Source organism: Lithobates pipiens, unplaced genomic scaffold, assembly GCF_037356315.1.
Source record: "Lithobates pipiens isolate NorthernLeopardFrog02 unplaced genomic scaffold, aLitPip1_a1.2 Scaffold_19, whole genome shotgun sequence".
NCBI classification, from domain to species: domain Eukaryota; kingdom Metazoa; phylum Chordata; class Amphibia; order Anura; family Ranidae; genus Lithobates; species Lithobates pipiens.
The window spans coordinates 450,306,175-450,321,987 of record NW_027507764.1 but is presented as its reverse complement, the minus strand read 5'-3'; positions in this window follow the sequence as shown (position 1 = coordinate 450,321,987).

The following is a 15,813-nucleotide window of genomic DNA, read 5'->3' as shown; positions in this document are numbered from 1 at the left end:
ACTAATTGCTCAGTGTTTTGTTGCAAATGTTAAACTGAACTGAGCAGTAACTAAGTTTGATGGGATCCAGTTGAGTTTATTGGCCCAAGTGAGTCAGTGTTTGGAGCCTTGCCAGTCCCTTTCCTTAGCTTGTGCTTTTAGAATAAGACCAAGTAGTGCACTGCACTGGGATGAAATGGTTAGGGATCCAATAGTCTAAGCATAGGAGGACTCTCTGAACAAGCCTTTAACCATATTGGATTCTTGTGACCATTTCATCCTGGTTCAGTGTGCTACATTGATATCTATTCCACAACTCCAAGCCCCTGATGAAAGGGGGGCACTTTAAAACTCATTGGACCATACTACTGTGCCTTTTAGAGATGTAAAAACGACATCCTTTTACAGGTTCTCTAAGACTTGAGCATTACTACAACAGTGACCCCTACTGTATTAATCTTTTTAGAGTGCTGCCCTCACTAAATGCCTGGAAATTATTTAGATGGAATCTAGCTTTTCACCAACTCTGGTCTCATATTTCTAACAGATTAGGAAGCGTTAGAATCTGTCAGGTTTTTCTGTTTCTGAATAAAGAATTGAGATGAATTCTCATAGGTTTCACTGATAAGTGATTACATAAGGTTCTTTCCTTCCTCCACAAAGATGAGCACATGTTATGGGAAGGAGATGGTTCTGCTTTTCAGCCAATCTTGTCAAACTCTGAGCAGGCTCTTTATTACTGAAGAAACATGACTAAAATAGTGATTTTCTTGACAGGTCAAACTGCGTGACAGTTTGTGCATAGAGGCAATTCAGTTTGCATTGTGCGCTATACAAGTATTTCATTCATACCCCATTTCTGGCATTGGAACCATTCAAATACTTGTGACTTAAGTCACAGCAACTTTGAAAAGGTTCCTGCACTATTTTGTGATTGTGGCTTTCATTGACTTCTGTTAAGTTGCAATGAAATGGCACATCAAAACTGCACTGAAGTTTTTTTTTTTAAAGCCACAACAGTGTGAACCAGGCCAAATGGCAGATGACCAGCACCCAGCAGATGTTGGTGATGGCTGGGGGACCACTGGAGGAAGCTATGTTTAGCCCAGCTTTACCACTGCGGGGTAGTCTTCTATTAGTATGGTACACGGCTAGTAATAGTTGCTGTGATGCTGCATCTCACAGCATGTATTTATTTATTTTTTTCCCTGGTGGTCCAGTGGGTCTTGGTGTCTGTCTAGGTGAGGAAACTAAATGTCAGTCAGGCTACCTCTAGGTTTCTACTTTTGAAAACTGATGCCTGACATGTTAACTGAAAAGAGGGATTTTCTGATCCGCATGCTTAATCTACAATAAGGATGAGCCAAACCCCCCCCCCCCCCCCCGATTCAGTTTGCACCAGAACATACCAAACAGGCAAATTTGGCGGAACACAAACACCGTTAAAGTCTATGGAACATTAATAGAGTGCTAATTTTAAGGCTTATAAAAGTTATTTTCCTAAAATGTTTGGGGTCCTCCCCCAGGCAACATGTTTCAATAAAAAAACTGCTATTTTTTGGGGGCAGTGGTTTTTTAATACTTAAAAGTGAAATATTTAAAGGGATAGATTTTATTATTGTGCCGGGGTGTCTATAGTATGCCTGTAAAGTAGTATCTTTCCCTGTTTAGAACAGTACCACAGCAAAATTATTTTTTTCTAAATTAAAAATTGTCATTTAAAACTGATTGTGTATCTATATGGATACACAAAACTCAATCCCTCTACTCAGTGTATCATCACAGTGCTCAAATTATCCACACCCTAAATCTCAGCTGCTACTTAAACAAACAATTCCAAAAAATAGGTGCATCAAAATTTGTTGCTAATAAACAGATAATACCCTGTAGCGCTAATGCTGTGTGAATATTGCTCCACACAATTTACCTACATAATATAAAGATGTTCATAACTTTTACATAAATCAATGTGCTTGATTCAGTGAACACAAATTGCATCAATTACATACATCGCCACATTTAAGTGAATATGAAAATGGTATATGTAGCCACTTATGCGTGAAACTTTGTGAAAAAAATGATTAAAACGTGAAAAAAATTATTACTTTAGAAATAATACAATTTATACATGGCAACTAAATGGAGGGAAGGATATAGATTCAGGAATCCACCACAGGGAATAAATCACAAACTAAGGGGATTACTGCCCATAAATATGGGGGTAAAATAGGAGGGGAAGGGTAAGAACACCACCAATAATAAAAACGCCCTTTGTCCCAGGCTAAGGACATAATACTACACAACACGGCAGAGTAAATCCTTATGGAGAGCACTATTCACCAAGACTACCACCATTGGAAAGGGTAGGGGACTACCATTCAAGTTATTATGAATATAAACCATCACAGGGAAATGGAAATCTATACCCAGTACAATATGCACTACAAGGGAACCAAAGGTGGACACAGGACTATGGGGATGGGTATGATAGGGAAAGGGAAGTCCGGTACCGCTGTACAACAGATTCATGCTTCTATTACATGAGGATGGGAGTAGGAGGTTCAATGAATCAAGGTATCCATCTCAAACTCTTCCACCCCCACCTTTTGAGTCAGAGGGAGAGCCCCGAGGGGGCGGGCACCTGGGGTGCACAATGGACAGAGAAATGGGTCCGCTCAACAGAGTGGCCCACTAGTAAGAGGAGGGGATGCCGTGCAGGATGGAGAAAACAATCCAAGAAAGAGACTGAGGGACATTTAAATGATGGTATCTTCAATTTAAGTAAGGTGAAACCGGATGATGGAGAATTAAATATTTTAAATGTGCCCCGAAACAAATTATGAGGAAGTTTGATGTATATATAGACGTTCATAGATACATCCGGACCTTGAACATCAAGAAACACTTTTTGATGCACCCCATCACACCTAAACCGGTGAATAGTAAATCTGACATTCAGGTTGATAGTGGATTGAGGAATCGATCACTATTTAATCCCCAGATTGCTAGCAATCACTTTGTTGAGGTCTTTAAGAATCTGGTATTAAATGACCTAGAAAAGCTACCCCTAAGCAAGGGTGTAAACCCAAGGTATATCAAAGATGGGATTAAATCCCTGGAGGATAAGAAAGAGAAATTATCATACGCCCGGCTGATAAGGGGGGTGGGGTGGTGATCTTGGATAGGTCTTTTTACCATGACCAGCTAGAGGAGCTGTTGGGTGATATCACTACCTATAAAAAATTTGACTCAGATCCCATGTGATTATAAAAGCCAGTTGAAAGCTTTGGTGGAGTGGGGTTATGGGAAGGGAGCCCTCAATATTAGGGAAAATAAATATTTGGTCCCTAGTGCCTGTAGAATACCGGTGATTTACACCTTGCCTAAGATTCACAAGGATGTGGTGGCCCCCCACCACGCCCTATTGTAAATGGGATAGGATCAGTGACGGCCAGATTAGTTGAATACCTGGATAAATCCCTTCAGCCGAGTGTGAGAAGCACTAGAGCGTATTTAAGGGACACTACAGATCTTTTGAAGGCCCTTAGTGAGGTATCCGTGTCCCCTTCTGCCGAAGTGTATTTGGTGACAGCCGATGTGGCGAGCCTATACACTATTATACAACATGAGGACGCCCTGCTGGCACTTAATTGGGCCATGAGTAGGAGGGAGGATGTCCCGCATGCCCAGAAGGTTTTTGTGGGCCAGGCGTTAGAATTTTGCATGGCCCGCAATTACTTCTGGTATGGTGGGGCTTTCTACTCCAAATGTGTTGGCGTGGCAATGGGGGCTAAGTGTGCCTCCAGCCTCGCCAACCTATTCATGGCCGAGTGGCAGGATAGGTATGTGTTTGGAACCAACTGTCCACAATTGATTTTCTACCGGAGGTTCATAGATGACTTGTTCTTCATATGGGAGGGAACGGAGGAGTCAGCTATTAACTTCCTGGAAGGGTTGAATTCTAATTCTAATAATATTAGATTGGAATTCAATATTGGTCCCACTAGGGTGAATTTCCTCGATCTCACAATAGAGAGAAAAGGAAGTAGCTTGAATTCGACTGTGTATTTTAAAACCACTGATCGGAACAACTATTTGACTACTAGAAGTGGACATCATCCTTCTTGGATTAAGAATATTCCAAAAGGACAATTTTTAAGGGTCCGTCGTAACTGCACTACTAACGATGATTTTGCATCCCAATCCCAGGTCTTGAAAAAGAGATTTGTACAAAAAGGATATGAGGAGGTCTTCTTGGATGACACAATTAGGGAGGTTGCCAAAATCCCTAGGGAAGGTATGTCTTGAGGGGAGAAGGAAAGAAGTAGGGGATGTACAACATCAATTAAGATTTATATCGAGGTATCACCATCAATATAGAGAGATAGAGCAGATCTTTATGAAGCATTGCCACATTTTGGGCAGGGATAAACATTTGGGTGCAATATTACCCAAACTCCCCAAATTCATTTACAAAAGGGCACCCAATATTGGAGATAGGGTCGTAAAAAAGATTCTCGACCCCCCCGGTGAGACAGATGATTTCGGGTGAACTGAGAGGATTTTATGCATGTAGAAGATGCATTTGCTGTAAAACTGTCCGTCAAGTGAATAGAGGAGTGACCTCAGTGACTAATGGGGAGGGAGAAACATTTAGGATTGATGAATTTATGACATGTAATATGTCGTATGTGGTGTATTTGCTATGGTGTCCCTGTAACCTTTTTTATGTAGGATGCACTAAAAGGCTGCTTAGGGTGCGGATTTCTGAACATCTAGCCAATATTCGGAAGGGTTACCAATACCATAGTGTATCAATGCACTTTAAGGAATGCCATCAACAGGATCCGAGTTTATTGCAGTTTTGTGGCATAAACTATGTTCACCCCTCTTGGAGAGGCTCAAATCGAGTTAGAGATTTATCTCAGAGGGAAACTAAATGGATTTTCTTGATGGGATGCCTCTCCCCGAGAGGGATGAACATAGAGCTGGACCTGAACTGCTTTATTAGCAATGCTTGAGAATGAGGGTATCGATAGGAATATCTAATTTAATGTAAAGGGTTATGATACCCTAGTTCTTTGATTTTGATAGAAAGAGATCCCCCAACTGGGGGTGTGGGGTTCTCGCATTTGCTTATGAACTGAAGATTTACATATTAAGGGGGATTAAGGTTACCCAGGGCTACCAACTATTGAGGGAGGGGGAGGATGATTCATTCACCTATGTGGTGTAGAAAATGTATTACTGAATGAAAATTTAGCAATTTATCTACATGAAGATTTTATATGTCCTTTGTATATATTTTTTATATATAGTATTTTATACTGTCATTATGCATCACTGCTGTAAGTTCCGCTTGCGCTGATGTGGAAAGTTAGAGATTGTGTAAGCCAGTTAGGGACTATTTTGATGTAAACGCTGGCGCATTGGTGACACAGAGGTACACTGTCCGTGCAATGCGCAGTTGGGGACACAGGAATCTGTGGTCTGTGCATGCAGGGTTCTGGGCTCCGGATTCTGCACATGTGTGAGAATCATGGATCCAGTGTATACAATGTGAGCATATTGGGGAATATAGAGGAATGCTGCCTGTATATAGTAGTACATTGGTGGTATAGGGGGAAGATATTCACGCATGCGTGGGAATCATACATTCAGTATGTGGGGTGAGAGCGCGTTGCACATTTGAAATATAGAGGGATGCTGCTCGGACGTGCTATCACATTGGGGATGACACTGTGGGTTGGTCGCTATGCAGGCGTCAGTGGCATCTGTTTACTCTGCGGGACGCCGAACGTGCGCATGCGCAGTATGCAGACGTGAGGTTATGGGATAGAGGGCAGGGTATAAAAGGTGGGACGCTGGACCAGATAGCCAATCCCATGATTAAGTCTGGTATGACGAAACATGTCGGGTGCATGGCTATCTGGCAACTAACATTGAGATACTAAGCTTATACACGGTGGTGGAAGGTGGTGCTGGACGAAGGGGATGGTACAATCAAGCTAAGGCACCCTATTCAAATCACGGACCTGCTGTGTGGGACCAGGCGGGATACGTAAGGAAGGGTGAGAGAGAGTGATTCCGTTCCCTGGTAAAGAAGTCCGCTGTGACCACCAATGCCCCGGCGTATTTAAAGCATCTGTTGAAGTTGGAGTGTGGAGTGGAGTGTGTTAAGAAACAATTATTAAAGGGGGATCCCGGATTCCGATAAGCCCCCCGCCCGCAGACCCTGACAACCAACATGGGGACAAGGTGCTTTGGGGTGGGGGGGCCGCGCGGCCCCCCCTTCCCCAAGAAACCCCCCATGTTAAGGGCACGCGGCCTGGTACGGCTCAGGAGGGGGGGGGGCGCTCGCTCGTTCCCCCCCTTTCCTGGCCGGCTGGGTAGCGTGCTCGGACAAGGGTCTGATGTGGACCTGGGGGGAGCCCCACGCCGATTTTTTCCGGCGTTGGGGTTCCCCTTTAAGTCCATACCAGGTGGCGGGGCCAGCGACATCTCCTTCGCGGGCCCCACCTACATGGAGACGCGCTCGAAATGAGCGGACTTTCCTCTGCGTGTGTGGGCGAGTCCGTTCATTTCAAAAGTACGGCGGATAGTACGGCGGACTTAGTACGCTGTATTAGTCCGCTGAAAAAGTGTCGTGTGTGGGCAAGTAGCCCGTTCGGAAAGTCCGACGGACAGTCTGGCGGGAAGTCCGCCAGACTAAGTCCGTCGGATAGTCTGCTACGTGTGTACGCGGCATTACGCAGTCTATTGATGAGTCCACCTCTGGTTTAGGATCACTAAAGCCTCCCCAATCTGTTGATACCTTTCCTATCCATTCATGGTTAAAAAAGCTTATGTATTCTGAGTGGGAGCACCCAGATACAGGGGGTCCCCTACTTACAAACATTCGACTTACAAAAGACTCCTGGGTGGCACAGTGGTGTAGTGGTTAGCGCCTAGCAGTAAAAAGGGTTCCTGGTTTGAATCCCAACCACAACACTACCTGCCTGGAGTTTGCATGTTCTCCCTGTGCCTGCGTGGGTTTCCTCCGGGTACTCCGGTTTCCTCCCACACTCCAAAGACATTCAGGTAGGTTAATTGGCTTCTGTCCAAAATTGGCCTTAGTATAAGAATGGGGACCTTGGATTGTGGGCTCCTTGAGGGTAGGGAACAATGTGAGTGTGCAATGTGCAGGGATAGGGGCAATTGTAGACACTCACTCAGGTTGAACTGGATGGACTGGAGTCTTTATTCAACCTTCGTAACTATGTAACCTATGTAACCTATGACTCCTACTTACAAACGGAGGGAGATAACAGGAAGAGGAAATCTACCTCTTGGAAGGGAAATTCTCTCCTGTAAGAGAGAATAATTATTAATATGGGAAAAAGGTGTCTCCACCGATGCTTTATCACCAATCCTTGTTTCCCTAACAGCCCAAAATTTTCAAAATCCAATTATCATTGGGACAGAAAGTGAGGTGAAATCTTCTGTACAGGGGCACAGACAGCTAAACAAATGTTACAGGGTGATAACCCTTCTCTATGTTATCCAAAAAGCTTAAAAATAGATTTTTTGGCTGGAGCTACTTAAAAAAATGTACCTTTTCCGACTTACAAACAGATTCAACTTAAGAACAAACCTATCTTTTTGTAACCCGAGGACCCCCTGTAAACCGTTTTTTTCCTCTAAAAAAGTTTTCATTACTTTATCCTATAGAGGAGGAATTCTATAAGAAATGGGGGATTCCAGCAATTGATGCCGCTATATCCTCTGTAAACAGAAACCTGACTTGTCCTGTAGACAATGCGCAAATGTTGAAGGATTCAACAGATAAAAAGTTGGAATTTCTTTTTAAGAACAACATTGCTCTTGCAGGTTTGGTCGTTCAGCCGGTACTAGAGGCGATTGAAGTATCTCAGTCCATAAAGGTTTGTAGAATTCACCTCGGTAACATCTCTAAAATTCGCCCCTTTTTATCAAATGAAACCACCAAGCTCCTCATTCACTCCCTTGTTATCTCTCGCCTTGACTATTGAAACTCTCTTCTCATTGGCCTGCCTCTCCATAGGCTATCCCATCTTCAGTTTATTATGAATTCTGCTGGCAGACTTATACACCTCACCAACTGCTCAGTGTCTGCCAACCCTCTCCTCCAATCCCTACACTGGCTCCCAATCATCCAGCGAATTAAATTCATAATACTAACCACAACATGCAAAGCCTTTCACAAATCTGCCCAGAGCTACATCACCTATCTTGTCTCTAAATATCACCCAAATCTTCCTCTCCACTCTTCTCAAGACCTCCTGCTCTCAAGCTCTCTCATCTCCTCCGCCCATGCTCGTCTCCAGGATTTCTCCAGAGCCTCTCCCATCCTCTGGAACTCGCTACCTCAACCTGCCTGGCTATCTCCTACTCTAGCTGCCTTCAGGCAATCCCTGAAAACTCATCTCTTCAGGAAAGCCTATCACATCTCCAACTAATCTACCACTTCGAACAGCTCATTCCCCACAGTTAAAACCTTTTGTACCACCTGCCCCACCCTATTAGATTGTAAGCTCTTCTGATCAGTGCCCTCTTAATCCTCTTGCATTTTATTGTATTATAACTGTATTGTCTCCCTTTTTATATTTGTAAAGCGCTGTGTAAACTGTTGGCGCTATATAAATCCTGTATAATTATAGTAATAATAAAGGACCAGTTTGTAGAGGTACTCAAAATTATTCCTGATCAGCAGGCCCAGCTGTCTCCTTCAGTATTGTCTACTTTGGTTAATGCTAGGAACCCGGCCTCCAGAGTCATATACTATAGAGTTTGGAAGGCATGTCTACTGCTGTGAACCCAGGGGTTGGCACCCCAGAAAATATATTATAGGTAGGATGCTTGAATTCCTACAGATGGGATTGGAAATTAAAGCTGGCCTTGAGTACTATCAAGGGCCAGGTCTCGGCCTTATCAGTATTGTTTCAACTGCCTCTTGCTTCTCACTCTCTGGTTCGTAACTTTATTCAGGGGGTAGCGCAGATTAATCCTCCCATCAGGACACCCCTAAACCCTTGGAACTTGAATTTAGTCTTGTCGGCTTTATGGGATATTACCTTGGTCCTCTTGACGAGAAAGATAATTTTTTTGGTTGCCATATCCTCTGCCAGAAGAGTATCAGGGTTGGCGGCTCTTTCTTGTAAAGAGCCATATTTGATTATTCATTAAGGATAAGGTGGTATTACGGCCTCATCCTAGATTCCTACCAAAGGTAGTGACAGGTTTTCATTTAGACCAGGATATTGTCCTACCTTTTTCCCAGAACCTCGATCTATGGAAGAAAGGTCACTACATTCCCTTGCTGTAGTGAAAGCAGTCAAAGTCTATTTAACCACTTGCCGACCGCCGCACGCCGATGTACGTCGGCAGAATGGCACGGGCAGGCATAAGGGCTTACATGTACGTCCTTGCCTGCCCGCCGGTCGGGGGCCCGATCGAGTCCCCGCCCGGTGCATGCGGCGGTCGGTATTCGTTCGGGAGCGATCCCGGACGAGGGGACGGCCATTCATTCATGGCCACCCCCTCGTGATCGCTCCCGGCGAATGAAAATGTCCGGTGACATCACTTCCTCTCCTGTAATGTAAACACAGGAGAGGAAGTGATGTATTCTCTCCTCCGTGTCGGTAGTTTTCGTTCCGGCACCGAGGAGAGAGGTTCGGTGAGTTGCACCAACACACCCCACATACAGTAGAACATGCCAGGCACACTCACACCCCCCCTTTACCCCCCGATCACCCCCCAATTACCCCTGCCCCCCCAGTCACAGTGACACCAATTGCTTTTTTTTTTTTTTTTTTTGCATTGGTGTCATTTGTGACTGTAGTAACTGTTAGGGCAGTTAGGGTTAGCCCCCTTTAGTTCTAATGTGCCCCCCTAACCCCCCCAATAAAGGTTTAACCCCGTGATCACCCCCCGTCGCCAGTGTCACTAAGGCTGGGTTCACATTGCAGCGGTTTATGAGAACGAATGTGATTCGCACCGCACTGCAGTGCAAATCACATCTGATCTCTGTGCGATTCGAGTTCAGCCATACAGATAGTATGGCTGAATTCGTGTCGCACCCGCCGCACCCGCCGCAAATTCGCACGGGACCCTTTTTTTGGCCCGCAGCAGAATCGGATCGCATGGGTGTTCACACCATGCGATCCGAGTTTGCAGATCGCACTGCGATATGCGAACTGATCTGGGGGTGTCATTAACATTTCACTGACACTCCCAGCAGTTCGCATAGGGCAGTGTGAACTGCCGCCGGGAGGCATGCGATGCGGGAACCCGCCGCGGATTCATGGCGTTCCCGCATCGCTCCAGTGTGAACCCAGCCTAATAAGCGATAGTTTTTCTGATCGCTGTATTAGTGTCACAGGTGACGCTAGTTAGGCAGGTAGGTATTTAGGTTCGCCGCAGCTTTTTATAGCGCCAGGGACCCCCATATACTACCGCATAAAGCCCCCTGATTGCCCCCTAGTTAACCCTTTCACCAGTGATCACCATATAACTGTTACAGGTGACGCTGGTTGGTTAGTTATTTTTTTATAGTTTCAGGGCACCCGCCATTTATTACCTAATAAAGGTTTAACCCCCTGATCACCCGGCGGGTGTCATTTGTGACTGTAATAACTGTTAGGGCAGTTAGGGTTAGCCCCCTTTAGTTCTAAGGTACCCCCCTAACCCCCCCAATAAAGGTTTAACCCCGTGATCACCCCCCGTCGCCAGTGTCACTAAGGCTGGGTTCACATTGCAGCGGTTTATGAGAACGGATGTGATTCGCACCGCACTGCAGTGCAAATCACATCCGATCTCTGTGCGATTCGAATTCGTGTCGCACCCGCCGCACCCGCCGCACCCGCCGCAAACTCGCACGGGACCCTTTTTTTGGTCCGCAGCAGAATCGGATCGCATGGGTGTTCACACCATGCGATCCGAGTTTGCAGATCGCACTGCGATATGCAAACTGATCTGGGGGTGTCATTAACATTTCACTGACACTCCCAGCAGTTCGCATAGGGCAGTGTGAACTGCCGCCGGGAGGCATGTGATGCGGGAACCCGCCGCGCATTCGTGGCGTTCCCACATCGCTCCAGTGTGAACCCAGCCTAATAAGCGATCGTTTTTCTGATCACTGTATTAGTGTCACAGGTGACGCTAGTTAGGCAGGTAGGTATTTAGTTTCGCCGCAGCTTTTTATAGCGCCAGGGACCCCCATATACTACCGCATAAAGCCCCCTGATTGCCCCCTAGTTAACCCTTTCACCAGTGATCACCATATAACTGTTACAGGTGACGCTGGTTGGTTAGTTATTTTTTTTTATAGTTTCAGGGCACCCGCCATTTATTACCTAGTCTCACTAGTGTACCCCTAAATTTAGGGGTGTCTACTTTCCAAAATGGGGTCATTTGGGGGGGGGGTTTGTGCCATCTTGGCATTTTATGGCCTTCAAAACTGTAACGCCCTTAGAAAGCCTGAAGGCGGTGCTTGGTTTTCGGGGCCCCGTACGCGGCTAGGCTCCCAAAAAGTCCCACATATGTGGTATCCCCGTACTCAGGAGAAGCAGCAGAATTTATTTTGGGGTGTCATTTCACATATGCCCATGGCATGCGTGAGCAATATATCATTTAGTGACAACTTTGTGAAAAAAAAAAAAAAAAAAAAAAAAAAAGTTTGTAATTTTCCCGCAACTTGTGGCAAAATATAAAATATTCCATGGACTCAACATGCCTCTCAGCAAATAGCTTGGGGTGTCTACTTTCTAAAATGGGGTCATTTGTGGGGGTTTTGTGCCATCTTGGCATTTTATGGCCTTCAAAACTGTAATAGGTAGTGAGGAGTGAAGTCAAATATTTACGCCCTTAGAAAACCTGAAGGCGGTTCTTGGCTTTCGGGGCCCCGTACGCGGCTAGGCTCCCAAAAAGTCCCACATATGTGGTATCCCCGTACTCAGGAGAAGCAGCAGAATTTATTTTGGGGTGTCATTTCACATATGCCCATAGCATGTGTGAGCAATATATCATTTAGTGACAACTTTGTGAAAAAAAAATAAAAAAAAATTAAAGTTTGTAATTTTCCCGCAACTTGTGGCAAAATATAAAATATTCCATGGACTCAAAATGCCTCTCAGCAAATAGCTTGGGGTGTCTACTTTCTAAAATGGGGTCATTTGTGGGGGTTTTGTGCCATCTTGGCATTTTATGGCCTTCAAAACTGTAATAGGTAGTGAGAAGTGAAATCAAAAATTTACGCCCTTAGAAAGCCTGAAGGCGGTGCTTGGTTTTCGGGGCCCCGTACGTGGCTAGGCTCCCAAAAAGTCCCACATATGTGGTATCCCCGTACTCAGGAGAAGCAGCAGAATTTATTTTGGGGTGTCATTTCACATATGCCCATAGCATGTGTGAGCAATATATCATTTAGTGACAACTTTGTGAAAAAAAAAAAAAAAAAAATTAAAGTTTGTAATTTTCCCGCAACTTGTGGCAAAATATAAAATATTCCATGGACTCAAAATGCCTCTCAGCAAATAGCTTGGGGTGTCTACTTTCTAAAATGGGGTCATTTGTGGGGGTTTTGTGCCATCTTGGCATTTTATGGCCTTCAAAACTGTAATAGGTAGTGAGAAGTGAAATCAAAAATTTACGCCCTTAGAAAGCCTGAAGGCGGTGCTTGGTTTTCGGGGCCCCGTACGTGGCTAGGCTCCCAAAAAGTCCCACATATGTGGTATCCCCGTACTCAGGAGAAGCAGCAGAATTTATTTTGGGGTGTCATTTCACATATGCCCATAGCATGTGTGAGCAATATATCATTTAGTGACAACTTTGTGTAAAAAAAATAAATAAATTTTTTTTTTGTCATTATTCAATCGCTTGAGGCAAAAAAATAAAATATTCAATGGGCTCAACATGCCACTTATCAATTTCCTTAGGGTGTCTACTTTCCAAAATGGGGTCATTTGGGGGGGTTTGTACTACCCTGCCATTTTAGCACCTCAAGAAATGAGATAGGCAGTCGTAAACTAAAAGCTGCGTAAATTCCAGAAAACGTACCTTAGTTTGTAGATGTGACAACTTTTGCGCAAACCAATAAATATACAATTATTGACTTTTTTTTTACCAAAGACATGTGGCTGAATACATTTTGGCCTAAATGTATGACTAAAATTGAGTTTATTGGATTTTTCTAATAACAAAAAGTAGAAAATATCATTTTTTTTCAAAATTTGCGGTCTTTTTACGTTTATATCGCAAAAAATAAAAATCGCAGAGGCAATCAAATACCATCAAAAGAAAGCTCTATTTGTGGGAAGAAAAGGACGCAAATTTTGTTTGGGTACAACATTGCATGACCGCGCAATTACCAGTTAAAGCAGCGCAGTGCCAAATTGTAAAAAGACCTCTGGTCATTTACCAGCAAAATGGTCCGGTCTGAAGGTGGTTAAAGGTGACCGCGCAGATTTGCAAAAGAGATGTTTTGTTTGTATTGCCAGAAGGTCCTAAAAGAGAATGGGCAGCGTCAAAATCTACTATTTCCAAATGGATTAGTCAAGTGATTGTTCAAGCTTATGGTCTTAAGAGGAAAATTCCTCCTTTTCATGTTAAAGCGCACTTCACCAAGAGCTGGCAGTGCATCACCAGGCCTCCATGGCTCAGATCTGCAAGGCTACAACTTGGTCTTCAGTCCATACATTTACCAGATTCTATGAAATGGAAGTAAAAGGTCATGAGGATATCACCTTTGGGTGCAGTGTTCTGCAGGCTGCAGTATGAGTCCTCTAGTCATTAGTGCCCTACTTTTTGTTGTGTATCCCTCCCTTCAGTTGCCATTGCTATGGGACATCCCACATAGTAACTACTATGGCTCTGTGTCCCATGATGTACGATAAGAAAATAGGGTTTTTATAACAGCTTGTCTGGAAAATCCTTTTATTTGAAGTACATCACAGGACACAGAGGTCCCTCCCTTCTTTGGTATACACCTGTATTGCTTGGCTACAAAACTGAGGTACTCCTAGTAGTGGGAGGGGTTATATAGGGAGGGCACTTTTTGTCTTAGGGTATGCCAGTGTCCATCACCTAAAGGTGGCCTATAACCCACATAGTAACAACTATGGGTCTGTGTCCCGTGATGTACTTCAAAGAAAAGGATTTTACAGGTAAGCTGTTATAAAAAAATACCCCATTACCAATTCACAAGGTCGGGGGTCCCCTTGTTAAGCCCCTGCCCGCATACCATCACAACCACCGGACAGGGGTTGTGGGGATGAGGACCTTGTCTCAATCAACATGGGGACAAGGTGCTTTGGGGGGCTACCCCAAAGAACCCTCCCCGTGTTGAGGTCATGTAGCCTGGTACGGTTCAGGAGGGGGGGGGGCGTCCCCCTCTTGTCCTGCAGCCTGCCAGGTTGCATGCTCGGATTAGGGTCTGGTATGGATTTCGGGGGGTGCCCCTACGGCATTTTTTTTAACATTTCGCCGTAGGGTTCCCCTTAATTGCCATACCAGACCTGAAGGGCCTGGTATGGATTTAGGGGAACCCCCACGCAATTTTTTTTCTGGTTCGGGGTTCCCCTTAATATTCTTACCAGACCCAAAGGGCCTGGTAATGGACTGGGGGGGATCCCATGCTCTTTTTTTTCAATGAGTTTTATCTATATTGCCAGGACCCGACAATTCATTACAGCCACGATCAGTTTTAAATGACAATTTTTCATTTAGAAATGTAATTTTGCTGCAGTACTGTTCTAAACACGGGAAAAATGTGCTACTTTACAGGCATACTATAGACACCCACAGGCACAATATTTAAAGGAAAATAACATTTTTATTGTTTCACTTTAAGTATTAAAAAAATCACTGCTCCTGAAAAAATGTCTGTTTAAAATTTTTTGTTGCATTGATACATGTCCCTTGGGGCAGGACCCGGGTCCCCAAACACTTTTTATGGCAATAACTTGCATATAAGCCTTTAAAATTAACACTTTTGATTTTTCATGTTAATGTCCCATAGACTTTAACGGTGTTCCGGTGGCTTTCGAATTTGCCCCGAACACTGCATATTGTCCGCAGAACATCCGAACAAACAAAGTTCGGCCCGAACCGTTTGCCCATCCCTACTCTACACTAGGGCTCTAGATAATGTAACAAAACTGAAAACTGCTCTTAAGCCCTTGTTCACATTGATGTGGGCAGGGCAGCCATCAGAAATTTTGGGGCCCCTTACACAGCTTTAGGCCTGGGCCTCCCTGGGGTCCAACCCCCAACATTCTCCAGGGCCCGCCCACTAGTCGTCCCACTGAATCGGCCCACCGACCATCCCACCATGTTCTTCAGTGCACCCACTTTTATTTTAACACTCTTACACCTTAATATATGAAAAGTGGATTAAAAGTCATCAGTGCTTTCAATATTTAACAGTAAGGCCCCTTTTACACTGGGGTGGTGGGTGTGTCAGTGGTAAAGTGCTGCTATTTTTAGCTGCGCTTTACCGTCAAATTCGTATCTCTATTCGGCCGCTAGCAGGGCACTTTTACCCCCGCTAGTGGACGAAAAAGGGTTAAATCCACCACAATGCACTGCTGCAGCAGTGCTTTGCCGGAGGTATAGCCGTGTTGCCCCATTCATTTCAATGGGCAGGAGCGGTGTACACACTGCTCCTTCACCGCTCTAAAGATTCGTTGTGGAGATTGGAGGGATGGATGGTGCTCGGCCTGGGTGTGGATGAGTGCGTTGTGGAGACTAGAGGGATGGATGGTGCTCGGCCTGGGTGGGGATGTGTGCGTAGTAGAGATTAGAGGGATGAATGGTGCTCGG